Raw genomic sequence first — 13,353 nt, forward strand, 5'->3', positions numbered from 1 at the left:
TACATCTGAATTAGAAAACCTCTATAGAGGAAAACCACATTACATTGTGTTCTTGTTGTTGATCTTGAATTCGAGAGGAAAACCTCTGAAGAGGTACTTCTGGTCTCATGGCCTAATATCAGACTCCACGTACAGAATGTTCACTTCTTTTTGCAATTATTCTCGCTATGTAAGTGAGTACTACAGAGACAACGTATCGCTAATGTGTTCAAGAGTCATGAGCTTAGTCAGTAGAGAAACCAACAAATTCATATACAAGTATGATATTACCCTCGATGTCTGTATGTCATCGGTGCTATCTCAGTCCAAAATTATAAGTTCACAAGTAATTTATTGCTTCAACCATGTTAATGTCCCAATACTGTCTCCTTTTTGTTTCGTTAGGCTTCACCAGCGTCTTATCCAACTAACACTGACTGTGTCTTACTGATATTAATTACTAGGGAAATACTGAGAAAATAGATGTTTGCATCGATGATGAAACTGTCAATTACTTAAACCGACAAGATGTGAGAAGGGCTCTTCATGCAAGGCTTGTTGGTGTTCACAGCTGGGATGTCTGCAGCATGTGAGTCGATCCACAAGCTTGTCTCTTAAGTTCCCCTCCTAAGACAATTGATATTCTTTATGGTCAGCTAAATATAAATGAATTTGTTTCTCAACATCACTTGCTACAAATGAAATCAATACAAAGTTATAACACAGTTACAAGCTGAAGTTGTACTAATTTATTTTTTCTTCTGCTTTTACAACATTCTGGATTATCAATTGCTTGACATAGAGATACTGACCATATCTATAGTAGGATTGCTTGTCAAGGAGAGAATTCCAGTCTTAATCTACAGGTACTTGACATCTATATGTATGTGTGTGAGAGAGAGACTTATGTTGCTCGAACTCTCCAAAAATACTGTCATACCCTGTCAGATCCTCCAAAAATGCTTCAATAGAATCCGACATGCACCTGTTTACTTTTTTGAAAAGTCTGAGCAACACTAATGTGTATATGTATATTTGCATACGTACCAGTGGAATGTCGAAGTGCAGGTAAGGTGACACCACTATTCTCAATAAAAATAAAAATATGAAAAATATTTGCAGGCTTCCCGCTGAACCCCAGTCACCATATAGAACTTTCATTACACAAAAAACAAATGTTTTTTCCCGTATGTGGAATTGGGGTGTTTAGTAGTTCTATATTCATGGCATAAGATACTTAGAGATTGTATAGGGTGGAGAATGTATGCAAGCTTTCGCCTATTCAAGTCTCCAATGGCACATAGGTGGGTTGGGTAATGGGAGGACAGGCAGAATATATGAAATTTCCTTATGCTCGTATTAGGAGGATAGAACGAGAACCAATTGATATTGGACTGCATTTTTTTTAATTCTGAGAGGAGGTAATGTGAAGAAAATGAAATGACATAATATACTATATGGTATGTGGGATGTTTGAAGAAATTCCTGGTGTAATTAGCTTTTAACAAAGACGAGTGGGTTTCCATATGACAAGAATTCACCTCTGTTTAACTTCTATTTTTCTTGTTTCTCTTCGATGCTATTATTGTTTTGAAGACACACAAAAGAGTGAACATAGTGATTTTACATTATTAAGTTCATTATTATCCCTTAAAGCACTCTTGATCAACTATTTGATTGCCCGTTTTACCCATTATTTAACTCATTTGTGATTGTGTTCCTTGGAGACACCATTATACCATATTTGATTTTTATACTTTTCATTTTTATGTAGCCAAGTGATGCGGTTAGTGGACCCATTTCGCCAATGGATGCAAGGAGAACACGCGATGATAATGATCCTAACGATATTCTTTGATTTCGTTGCATTTGTCTTGGATATTCAATTATGACGATGTAATTGTGTGGTTGGAGTAAATCTTAGAATATTAAAGGTTTTGTGTTTAAATTTGATTTTGGAGTTTGAAGATAATAGTTAATGTTGAAAATTTGGAGTTTGAAGATGTTAATGTTAAAATTTAATTTTGAAGTTTAATGTTCAATTTATTTTTGATATGCTTGTCAATTACAATGTTTAATTACTCATGTTGTATTAATGATATATGAATTGAACAAATATTGGATTGTAGGTTATGCCTAAAGAAACAATTAAATTTGAGCTAAAATTAGAATCTATAATTAGTTATTAAAAATTAATAGGTCCTACTAATTTTTTTAAAAATATAAAACAATTGCGGAGCTTTAACTCCCGCAAGTTTTAAATAAAAAATTATTATTAAAAGAATTAAATTTAGAATAATGGGGGTCAATAACCGCCACAAATTAATTACGGGGGTTGTAACCGTCGCAAAATAACCCCTGTAAATTAATTATGGGGGTCGACAAAAACTGTCGTAACTCATTTGTGACGGCTCGTATTCCTAGGGTTTTGGGAACCCCCACAATTACATTTTGCGGGGATTTTAACCCCCGCAAACCACAAAATTAACCCCCACAATTTGATCTCTTTTTTGTAGTGTCAACTTATGAACTTTTATACTAGCAAACTTCAAGTTTACCATGACATGTACCTTTTATTTTAATAAATTTCAGATTTACTATTGCATGAATAAATTTTAGATTTACTACTTTAGAAGTAGATTTCAAAATAACCCTTCTCAATTATTTGCCTCTTTTGGAGGTAGATTGTGATTTTCTTGTAACCACGAGCACGTTTGAATTTATATACAGTAAATTTTACCCCAGGGTCTAGATCTGTATTTATAATAATCAAAATTCTCATTCCCGAAGAATAGAATATAATCGTGCCTTAAGCGTATCAAATTATGATAGCTTAGAACCTCTTTCAAGATATTGCTACTTCAGAAGCAAATCGAGGCATACATATAACGTAGAGAATTTTTCTCCAACATATCTTATGATCATAATACGCGTGTGAAAATATCATCACTTTTGATGATCATTATCATATTGTCCCTCTACGCGTATATTCGTGCATTCAATCACTTGTCTTCTTTTAGACATATTATGCACTGCTATCACATACACTTCAAGAATGAAGTAAATTGTTATATTTCAGACTTATCATATGTTGCTATCACATTCACTTCATGGAATGGAACATATTCAATGGGTCGGATTTCATGATTTTTCACCAAATACCCATTATTTTGCCTTAACCATTAATATCATCAATATGGTGCATTGAGATTCAAACACAACGTCTTATTCATGTAAAGGTGTCTTAGGCATAAATCAATGAGACTTGAACCCAACATCTTATCATGGTGCATCGGGACTCTAATCCGATGTCTAATTAGAGTGCTATAAGATTTGAATTCACCGTCTTACTATTTTACATGAATACTAACATAAATAAATTTAATCACTATGAAATTTATGAAGTACAACAAATGTAAATTTGAACCTTGTTAAGTAACAGAGGAACTTTGCATCACTAGATAAACATATATGTTGATTTGAATAAAATAATACAAGATACTATACTGATTTTTCAAAGCAATTCTGATAAAGGATTGGTTCAGTGTTTTTTCAAGTCTGAAGAAACAGTGGTTTCATTATCTTTTTGAGATGGTATTTAACTCAAGTTGACAATTCATATGGGTTTATTTTATAGTACAAATACAACATATAAGTCTTACATATCAATCTACAACGACTGTCCATAAAAAGAGTGATCAATATCTTCATTAAGATGAATTTGAAGAAAACGTACCTTTGCTCTTAAAAAAAGAGGAGAGTCTTGTGCTGATAACGTGATATGAAATATAAAATAAGAAAAATAAGAAATATAAAATAAGAATAATAAGAAATATAAAATAAGAATAATAAGAATAAATAGAGAGAGAAGAGATGAGACTTTTTTATTTCTCTTTAGGAGGAGATATCACAGATTAAGAATACAGTGAACAAAACCCCTCTATTTATATGAAAAAATATTCCTAGTTTCTGACTAAAAGACAGATACTTCAAATCCTGATAGATATCAACTAGATCTTGATAGATCTTATTAGATCTTGATAGACATGTAAATATATTTATAACACCTATTATTTACAAACACACATATGTGTGTGTGAATGATATATATTTCTTATTAATTAATTGGCATATCTTATAAATTTGATTAAAATTTGATTTCTAAATTTTATACTTCATATTTACATCATAATTCTTTATTTAATTTTATAATTTATATATTATTATTTTATTTGTCACTCATTTTCTTTTTTTATTAATGATAATAAATGACAGAAGATCACGTTGCAAGATCAAGTTGCATTTTGACAACACTTAATTTTTAAAAAAATATTTAATTTTAAATAAATAAATCATGAAAAGTGACATATTTGTTAGCATATGGTGAGTTTTTTCACATGTAGTGATTTAATTTATGAAATAATTTTTAAATTCATGTTTGTTTGATGTTTTTAAGTAATATTTAAATTATTTAAATAATATACCATTATTTAAGATTTTTAAATATATTTATGTATATAAATATTGATTGAAAAATTTATAGGTAAGTACTTTTTAATTAAATAAAATTTAATTTTAATTAAAAATATTATAATAGATATTTAAAATGAATTTTCTCTATAAAATGATTTTAGTAGTAAAAATTTATTGATATATATATTTTTTTTATCATTTACCTCTCAAAGGAAACTATTGAAAAAGATTATTCAAACATAATCCATTTATCAAAAACACTTTTGAAATAAATTACCAAACATAAATTATTTTCACATAATTCAGCATCCAACTAGATGACATTGTCGAAAGTGCCACAGTGGATACAGATTAGCTTTTGATTTGAACTGTTACATGTTGATTTCTAAACCTTATTTTGAAAAAAAAAATTCTTAATTTGTTAGAATAAATAAGTATTTTTTTTAATATAGAAAGGCTAAATAATCAAAATAAAAATCGACACCCAAAAAATACGCAACCAACACGATGTATACACGATTAGAATGAGCCAATAACCGCGACGTACAAAAATTTTGAAATGTCACAACGTTCTGTGCCAAGTCCTTTGCTTCTTGCCTTCTTCTATGGTCCGTTCTATGGTCCGTTCAACTTCCTATATTGAAATAAATTACCAAACATAAATTATTTTCACATAATTCAGCATCCAATTAGATGACATTGTCGAAAGTGCCCTCTCAATTTATTTGATTTTTTAAAAAAGACACCTAAACTATACAGGTAATCTATTACCCCCAAGACTTAATTAAACCATTGTAAATACATTATTTTGACCAAAATTTTGCCTATGCATGTAGACACGTAAAGAAGATGCGTGAGTGCTTAAAATTTGACTAAAATAATCAATTAAAAGATGTCATGTGTAATAAAAAGGTCCCATCTTTTTATTTTGTATTTTACTATTTTTTTCCCCTCAATTTTCTATCTTTTTCTTTTGTTTTTCCTTCTTCTTCTCCATTAATCTCCATTAATGATGTCTTTATTTTTCCTCTTCCTCTTCTTCTCAATTAATGGAGTAATGATTAGTTTTATCGTGTCGGTGTTAGTAATGATTAGTTTTATCGTATCGGTGTTTACTTTCAATAAAAATGAAAAAGACTGTAATTCAACGCTTCAAAGATCTGGGATTTAACAGAATTTCCAACTCAGGCTTCAGCCATTGTAAGTGTTGAGACAACCTTCTTTATCCCTTTAACTAGATATACGTCCGCCATTTCATCAGTATCTGTACTGGTTAAATGAAGCACAAAGAAAAATGAGGGAAAGATCCGAAGTTAGGTAAAGAACTGAAAATAAATATACAGAAGAATATCCACCAACTCTTTTATTTGAGAAAGATGGGTATGAAATGAAGCATATAGCATGAATACTTCAAACCAAACATTTCGTAACTATTTCAAATTTCTTTGATAAAGCAACATTACTAAGGTATTCATCTTCAGCAGCTTCCATAGTTCCATTAATGAAAGTTTTAATAGGATTCAAAGAATTGTCTAAAATTTAAAGTGTTTTGTTAATGAAACTGCTCTTAGACGCCTATTTAGCAGCATAAAGGACAGAAACCTGTTGCAATTCTTTAGGTTTGCATATGGTAAGTATCACTAATCACTCTGCTATATTAACGCTTCTTGAAACATATTCCAGCCAAAATATTACTGATGAATTATACTCTCATTGTCAAATAACTCACTTGACATTGTAAAGAAACCTAATTAAGTATGAACAAGATGAAAATGGAAGAAGAGAAAACAGAAAAAATAAAAAAGAATTAGAGTTAGAGAAAAACATAAAAAAGAATTAGAGTAATAAAATAAGAAAAATATAAATGAAAATAAAAAATATTTAACACGTGGCAAATTGTAATTGGTGCGTGATTGCACTCTTTTGTTTTGCAAATGATGTTGGCTGAAAAAAGGGCTATTTTTTATGGTCTTAACTAGTTTCGTGGGGTAATAGGTAGCCCGTATAATTTAGGTGTATTTTTAATTTTTTTTAAAAAAAATCGAACAAGTTGTGGGGTGACTTTATGTATTTTCTTTAAGGAAAATTACAAACTACTAATTTACCCAAATGCACTCTCATGGTGTGTGTAAACCCAACATATCAAGTCTTCTTGAGAATGATGATGATAAGAATGACAAAGCAATAATGCAATAATCGAAACATGAAAAACATGTAATAATTGAAAGATGTTATAAATATATTTACATTATAGTGAATGTATATCAAGAATATAGATGAGATTTATCAAGATCTAATAAGATCTATCAAGATCTAGTTGATATCTATCAGGATTTGAAGTATCTGTTTTTTAGTTAAAAACTAAGAGTATTTTCTCCTATAAATAGAAGAGTTTTGTTCATTGTATCCTCAATCTTATAATCTCTCATCCTTAAGAGAAATAAAGAAGTCTCTTCTCTTTTCTCTCTATTTATTCTCGTTGTTCTTAATTTATATTTTATAACACATGATCAGCACGAGACTCTGTCGTCTCAAATTTGAAGGCTAAGGTATTATTTTATCTCTTTTCATATGACTAATAATCTTACAAAACTTGAGTTCGTTGCCTCGAGCAAGAACTACCTGTCATGAGTGTTGGATGCTGAAATCCATTTAGATACTATGAGTCTTGGGGACGTCATAAAGAAAGAAAATACAACATCTAATCAAAATAGTGCTAAGGCTATGATTTTCTTACATCATCATCTTGACGAAATTCTGAAAATTGAATACCTTACTACTAAGGATCTACTTGTTATTTATCCACTTGAAGATGATCATTCTCCCAAAAGCACGATATGAATGCATATACTATAAAAATAAGATGTTAGGTTCAAACCCCATCGATTTATTTCCTAAGACACCTTTATATGGATAAGATATCGAGTTTGAATCTCAATGCAACATATTGTTGATATAATGATGGCCAATGCACCATACGGATATGTTCCATTCCCTGAAGTGTATGTGGTAGCAATGCTTAATATGTCTGAAAGAAGACAAGTGATTCATTGTACGAATATGAGTGTGGAGGGACAATATGATAATAATTATCAAAAGTGATAATATTTTCACACGTTTATTATGATTATAATATATGTTAGAGAAAATTTCTCTACAACCATATATATGCCGATTTGCTCCTAAATTAGGAATATCTTAAAAGAGACTATAAGCTATCATAATTTATGGGCTTAATGCACAATTATATTTCATTCCTGGGGAGTGAGAAGCTTATTAATGCAAACGTGCACTTAATTGTGATGGGTATCACAACTCACCTGAAAGAGGCAGAATAACCGAGAAGAGTTATTTTGAAATCTACTTCTAAAATAGTAAATTTGAAATTTATTCATGTAATAATAAATCTAAAATTTACTAAAGTAAAAGTTTATATGTCATGGTAAACTTGGAGTTTATTAGAACAAAAGTTCATAAATTGATATGAACGATTGTCACATCTCAAAGATGTGCATGCTGAGTATTGAGCATATATTGAAGAATTAGAAAATTCTTCAGTACTTTTAATGTTGCTTGTTCTCATGTTAAGTTGGTTGCACCAACTAATTTTGGGATTGGATCCCTTAAAATCTGAAATATATAAAAGGTGAATATGGGCCCGCTCACTAGTCATGTGAACTATTAAGATGCATCGATATAAGATAATCACATATACATTTATTGTAAACCTATAGTTTGACATTCATAAAATTATTTGCTCAATATAAGTTGAGTTAAGAGCATAACTTTCAGATTGTGTAATCAAGATAATTCATCTTGATGGTGATGGTTTGGCATTGAATGCCTTCAATAATTAGCTGAACCATTGCTAATGAGAACAAATATTTCATGTATTGGTTTGAAATATTATATACAAAAGTACTTGTATGAATCAAACCAATAAATTATGATTATTTTTTTCCTCTCAATTGGTTCAAGGTCAGGAACCAACTATTTCATCTAATAGTTTTAATGTGCGGTATACGATTAATGAATATACCATGATGCACAAAGATGAATTCCTAAAATAAGATGGATGATGAATGTTAGTTTTCCTAATATAAGGGGGAGATTATAAGCAGCTATAAAATAAGTTAGGAATTATCATCAGATCCTCATTCAAAAAATAATTCACATCAAATGTCGAAAGCATCTCATATTAAGCTGCAAGTGCTCTTATTTTGTGTTCCTAAAGGACAATGTCTATGCATGCATGAGGCGTGGTAGACCAATTGGTTCCAAATGAAATAGTCCTTGAAAAGAATAAGGAGAAAATAATCGCAATAAGAAGGCAATGTGCGCTTGAAGAGCCTACGACATAACACTTCATGAAACCTTATGAGAGGTTCAGGTACCTGAAAATAATAAAGTGATGAGATCTCAAAATGTTATGTCGTATTGTGAACCGATATGAAATGACATATCATTAATATCTTTGACATAATATTGGCGCAATATTGTGAAAGATTACGAAGATCTGAATTCTACGTTTATTTAAGCATGCTGACGTAGAAACATTTATCAAGTGACATGAAATGGTGCATCTTGGTAAATGAAAACTTATTTGATTTGCACTCCACACACTTGAAGATGTCACACATGAAATGTTGAATATTGTCAATTGACAAAACATATCTTGCAAATACTACAAGGCCTGATATAGCCTTTTCGATTAATTTGTTAGCAATTTATAGTTTTGCTTTTACTAGGAGACATTAAAATGGGATCAAACACAGGATCTTATATTATTCTAAAGATTGCAGTCTCGATCTTATTGATTATGCTGAGTATTTAATTAACCCGCATAAATCTCGATCTCAAACAAGTTATGTGTTCATGTGTGGGATACTGCTATATCTTAGAGATATACAAAACAGTCTATCGTAACCGCTTCATCGAATCATGCTGAGATAATAGCTATTCATGAAGTAAGCCAAGAATGTGTATGATTGAAGTCCATGATACATCTCATTCGAGAAAAATATGATTTGAAATGTGTCAATGTACCCATAATTTTATTCAGAGATAATGCAACATGCATAACACATCTTAATAGAGGATTCATAAGAGGAGATAGAATGAAACACACTTCATCAAAGTTTTTCTATGCACATGATCTACAAAAAAAATGGTGATATTAACGTGCAACAGATTCGTTTAAGTGATAATGTGTCTGATTTATTCACCAAGTCTCTTTCAACTGCAACTTTCAAGAAGACAATGCATAAGATCAGGATACAAAAGTTCATTGATGTTCTCATCAGGGGGAGCAAATACGCATTGTACTCTTTTTCCCTTTCAAGGTTTTATCCCACTGGGTTTTCCTCGTAAGGTTTTTAATGAGGCAGCTGAAATACGTATCATTAGAGATGTGTACTCTTTTTCCTTCACTAGATTTTTTCCCACTGAGTTTTTTCTAGTAAGGTTTTAACAAGGCACATTATCTATCAATTAGACATTCAAGGGGGAGTGTTATAAATGTATTTACATTATAGTGGATGTCTATCAAGAATATAGATAAGATCTATCAAGATCTAGTTGCTATTTATCAGGATTTGAAGTATCTGTCCTTTAGTCAGAAACTAGGAGTATTTTCTCCTATAAATAGAAGAATTTTATTCATTGTATCCTCAATCTTATGATCTGTCATCCTCAAGAGAAATAAAAAAGTTTCCCCATTTTTCTCTCTATTTATTCTTGTAATTCTTAATTTATATTTCATAACAAAAGAACAATAATAATAATGCAATAATTAAAGCACGAAAAACACAAGTGACAATCAAAGCTTTAAAGTAAGAAACAACATTAGTGTTAATACTACTAGTAAAAAAGTAGATAGAAGTATGACCACCAAATCTATCTAATAGAAAAGTGAGAGAACATTCAACTACCATCTTAACCTCACTTCTTTTATGTTGGTGACTATGAGGACCATTTCGATCTTGTCTCGGTCGATATCTTCATTTATAATCTTATATATCCAAGTAAGCCAACACATTCACCTTGACTGCCTCATCTCTACTCAACATTCATTTTTGAACATGAGAATTTTTCACTGATCAATATTCCGCCTCGTGCAATATAGTCAGTCTAGTTATCACTCTTTCTAGAACTTATCTTTCAGTTTTGACGGTGCCTTCTTATCACACAGGATTCTAGATATGAGCTTCCATTTCGTCAACTCCAAAGACTTTGTCCTAATATAATGTGTGACATCACCATTAATCTCTCCATTACCTTAAATTAAGGACCTGGGTACTTGAAACATCCTCTCTTGGAGATAATGACTTGAAAATCAAATCTCCTCTCTACTTGACTTCATGAGAAGTATAACTGTATGTACACTTCAAATATTTAGTCTTGATCCTTCTCATCTTGAAACCTTTAGCCCCTTTAATTTATTTTCAAAATCTCTAGCTTAACGTTAATTTCAATGTGAGGTTTGATTCTTAATATATAAATATAATAAAAATAGATCTTATGTAATTTAAAAAGTGATTAGTTCAATCCTAAGTTTAAAATAGTAGTGACTTTTGATGTCGAAATAAACTAAGACCATTGACATCTTCCTTCATATATGGCTTACTTAGTAATAGAAGACATTCTAGATCTCCTGTCACACTTCATTGTATATACAGAAAATGGCCTAAAATGCTTTTTAACTTTATGAAATGGCGTAAAAATGCTCTTCGTCTATCTATTGGACCTAAAATATCTTTTTTGTCTATCTATTAGGCCTAAAATGCTCTTTCCGTCTACCTATTAGGGCTATTTGCCATTTTACTTAAGAAAAAATTATAATACCACAACTTATCTTTATTAAATTACATAAACTTTCTATCATTTTTTATTAATATTAACCAAATAATTAGTGCACAATATCAATTTTTCATCATTCTAAATTGATCTGATAAATAAAAAGAAAAACAATATAAATAGCCATGTTAAAATAATTATTGCATATACATTGCCGTGTTAGTTGATTGTCAGATATACCATATAAAATATTTACTTTTACCACAGATTCTAAAATATAGGAAAATAATTATATATTAAATTCTCATATTTCTTATTTACTGCCTATTTTTATGAAAGCCTTTGTTCATTCATTTTTCATATACTATATCAAAATTTTATATTTTTCATTTTTATTGCCATCTTTCATGATATCTTCACAAAAATATATGGTATATTTATACCATAAAAATACATGATATATTTATATTATACAAATTATATTTATACCATATAAATAGATTTATATCATAAACATACATGGTATATTTTAGATATAAAAAAATTATACCATGTAATAATGAAAATCTATATTTATATTTAATAAATAATTTTTTAACAAGAAAAGTACTTCCGACATAATGAGATATACCATGAATATGTATTCCATAAATTATATAAAAAATATAATAGTAATCTGACTTTGAATAAATTATATTTATACAACAAAAATACATGGTATATCTGTATTTCCAATATTTTTATTCCATAAATATTTATCCATAAAAAATTATGGTTAACCCATTACATTAGAATTAAAAATACACGATAATAAAATAATACTAGATGATTAACATACATGAAAACAAAACGAAACATACACGAGCAAATAATGAAATACTTAGTTTATTTAAAAATATTTGAATTTTGAATATAAGAGAGAGAAAAATTTGAAAGTAGGAATTATCTTTTCGACTTTTAATTTTAAGATTGAAAATATTTCACTTAAATTAAGATGAATTGATAATTAGTTAATTAAATTAGGAATTATAATTATATTTTCTGATTTTTTTAAATGGCTATATATATATATATATATATATATATAATATTTTTGTAATATTGAAAAAGTACTATTATTAATGTAATTAAGTTTTATGGATGACATTTTCATGTAATTTAACTACGTAAAAGGATAAAATAGACCCAATAAGTAGACGGAAAAGATATTTTAAGCCCAATAGGTAGACGAAAAGACTATTTTAGACCTGATAGATAGATGGAGGATATTTTTATACCATTTACATAACTGAAAGACATTTTAGTCCCTTTTTGCATATATTCATCATAAAATCATAATTTTCTTTTTAACTTTTTTTCTGCGTTACGAGTTTTCTCGTGATCCTTTCAATTTAGATTAGGAATTTTAGTGTTAATTATAAATTGAATTAAATGATATAAGACTTAATTTTTATTTTGTACTTTATTAGCTTAATGAAGTGCACATATTGAGAGATCTTCATTTATTTTGATAGTAAAAATAGCAATTCTGTTTTTTTAATCTAGAATTGAATCAAGTACTTATTTAAAATATTCATATTTATTTTAATCTCGTAAAAAGGACAGTTCGATCTATTAAAATTATTGCTATGCAAGGCATTCAGAAAAAGGATCCTACCACAAAGATGTATTGTACGTAACCTTAACTTGTGTTTCTGTTAGAGATTATTTTCAAAACTTGAACCCGTAACCTTCTAATCACATAACACCAACTTTATCAGTTACTCCAAAGATGCCTTCCAATCTCGTATTTATAGGAAATTGAAGCACATAAAATGTCATAGTCAATTCACAAAGTATCTGTTGAAAAAATATACTCTCTCCATCTCAAATTTTCTAATTTGATTTCTCATTTTACTTGTCTATTTTCATTAATCAAGAAGAGACAGTTTTTTTTCTTTATATTTCATCCTTTGCATTAATTACCTTTTTTAAATTAAAATAAAAATATTTAATAGAGGTACAATAATAAACTAATTACATTATTAATTATTTTTTTAATTAATATGCCATTAAGGAGGAATAAAAAATTCGCAAAGTATCTCACGGGCGAATCCGTCGTCCTAC

The sequence above is a fragment of the Capsicum annuum genome, chromosome 11 (genome assembly GCF_002878395.1).
Source record: "Capsicum annuum cultivar UCD-10X-F1 chromosome 11, UCD10Xv1.1, whole genome shotgun sequence".
Taxonomy (NCBI): domain Eukaryota; kingdom Viridiplantae; phylum Streptophyta; class Magnoliopsida; order Solanales; family Solanaceae; genus Capsicum; species Capsicum annuum.